The sequence below is a fragment of the Apis dorsata genome, unplaced genomic scaffold, assembly GCF_000469605.1.
Source record: "Apis dorsata unplaced genomic scaffold, Apis dorsata 1.3 scaffold_348, whole genome shotgun sequence".
Lineage (NCBI taxonomy): Eukaryota > Metazoa > Arthropoda > Insecta > Hymenoptera > Apidae > Apis > Apis dorsata.
Window position 1 is genome coordinate 176,420 of NW_006263615.1, and position 2,747 is coordinate 179,166.

The 2,747-nt window shown below is 33.6% G+C and overlaps 1 protein-coding gene across 1 annotated transcript in view; it reads right to left on the minus strand.

Annotated features, from left to right (window-relative positions):
• The window catches only part of LOC102673378, a 75,340-nt gene that overhangs the window by 57,485 nt on the left and 15,108 nt on the right, over positions 1–2,747 (minus strand). The gene's annotated exons all lie outside the window — the stretch shown is intronic.

Here is a 2,747-nt window from a genome sequence, read left to right on the forward strand (position 1 = left end):
TACAACCATTGCTCGATGAAAAGACAATCTTTTCCAAATTTAAACAAATACATTGCAAAACTTGAAACGCTTAGAGAAAATAAATTCAGCCATTTTTACGCTGAAAAGGATACGCAATTATCGTCATTGCTCGATGAAAAGAGAATCTTTCTGAAATTTAGACAAATGATAGGGAAATTTCACGATCCATTGAAAAAACGGATCCGAAACACTTAAAGAAAATAAATTCCAGCTATTTTTACGTCAAAGAGGACACACAATCATCCTTATTGCTCGATTGCAAGAAATTGAAAAAAAATGAATTCAAAACACGTAAAACAGATTTTACATTTTATTCTCCTTTGCACAATCATCGTTATTACTAGATATAAAGAGGATATCCTCGAAATTTAGACAAATGATTAAGAAATTGCACGATCCATCGAAAAATGGATTCGAAACACGTAAAGAAAATAAATTCATTTTTACGTCAAGGAGGATACATTTCAATCTTCTTTGCACAATCATCGTTATTACTCGATAAAAAAAGGATCTTTTCGAAATTTAAACGAATGACGAGGAAATTCCACGATCCGTTGATGGATTCAAAACACGTAAAACATATACAACAGTTTATTCTCCTTTGCACAATCATCGTTATTATAAAAAGAGGATCTTTTCAAAATTTAAACGAGATTTGATTAAAAAATTTCACGATCCATGGAAAAATGGATTCGAAACGCGTAAAGAAAATATTAATATAAAATTAATTTTTACGTCAAGAAGGATACATCTTATTCTCTTTTGCATCCTGATTACTCGATAAAAAGAGGAATTCTTTTCGAAATTTTTAAAAAAGATTAAAAAATTCCATCGCAAAATAAATTCCCATGAAAGGAATACAATTTATTCTCCTTTGTGCAATCATCGTGATTAACAGACGAAAAGAGACGGTTTTTCCAAATGATGGAGAAATTTCATCGCGAAACGGATCGAAAACATTGACAGAAAAATAAGTTCTTTCCACTTTTACATCGAGAAGGACACGCTTTCTTTATTTCTTCTTCGCACGATGATTACTCGGACTTGATCCTCTTTTTCCGAAAATTCAGAGGAACGATATGGCGGTGAAATTCCAGCGAAACTGGATAACTGGTAAAAGGTAAAAGGCAGAAAGTGTTTGTCGCATACAGGGGGGGACTTTCGATTCGCGTCGATGCCGAGGAGGAAATCGTGTGTTCGTTTATAATCGTCATCTCGTTTCTTTCCTGCTCAGCATCTTTCTCCTCACCGTGGTCTTTCTCCGTGGTCGCCACACGAGAATCTAGGTCGCACGGCTGCGTTCACCTTCCACCAAAGCAATGTCTTCCAAGGAAGGTCGTCGCTCGTCTGGAAACACTCTCTTCTTCGCCCATTATTTTCCCTTTCTTCCCGATTTATTATTATTGCACACGAATTTCCATTTCTAACAGAATATTTTGTCACGGAATTCGATAATTTTTCTCATAACCTCCTCGATTCGATCTTCAATTATCGAATTCCATTTCCATTTCGATGTGAAAAAATTATAGAAGTAATTTCTCTTTCTCGTTTATCGACTTAATTCGATACTTTTTAACCTGTGAATCGCGATTAATTTTCTTAATTCGATCGTAATGACTGATCGTCGAATGCTTGGCGCAATTTAAGATGGAAAAAAGGTAAGTAAGAACGTTTATAATTTCAGTGTATGGTATATTTATATTGCTATAAATTTTTTTATTATTATAGCAATTGATGTATAATAAAACTGATCCGCATAATTTTGATAATTTTCCACGATATAATAATACTAATATAACATTTTATCATGATAAATATCTTTTCGATACTGGAAGAAAAATATTCTCATACCAATCGATGTATTAAATATCTTCGAGTAAGAAATATGGAAGATACATAAGAAAAAAGAGAATACGAGACTTAAAGGTTCATAGAAATCACCGAGAGAAACAAAAAAAAAATATCGCTATTAAGGTAGATCGATCAATCTTTTCGACGAATTTCCATTCAATGGATAGACAAAAGGAGATGATCGATTCAGGAAAGCATTCAAAAGATTCAAAAGATCATACACAAATTTTCAATCGTTTAATATCGAATGTGAAAAGTGTTGTTCTCAATCAATTTATTTTCGAATGTGAAAATGTTATACATAAATATACATTTTTCGTGCAACAATTTTTATTTTATCCGCTTTGTAATTAATAGTTAATTTAACGTTCGATTTCTCCGTTCAACCTGTTGCCAAGAAATTCATTTATCATTTCGTGAATGATAAAAAAAAGAAATGGATTTTACATCGATATTTCTTCCTAAACATTTATATACACTTTTCTTTCTTTCTTCCTTTCTTTTTAAATAAATACGAACTAAAAAATCCATCGAGGGATATAATATTCCAGTAATCGTTACCCTATCATCTTCGAGCAACCGTAACCGAGGAAGGATAGATAGATTTTTGCCGGAGGGAGCAAAACACATCTCTAATTAGCCCGCTTATTCCATCGCCGATAATTAATCACGGGCGCGATTAATTGAGCGTCCACCAGATCAATCAAAGCGACCGCCCTCCCCACCGACTAATTACCACCACTCCACCTTCGTAAACCGGTCATTGTTCCTTCGAATCATTGTCGTCGACGATTGTGCTCCTCGAGTATTGTGCTCTTTAGAAAGCGCGTGGAAAGCGTCTTTTTTCTTTTTTTTTTTTTTTCTTTTTTTTTTGT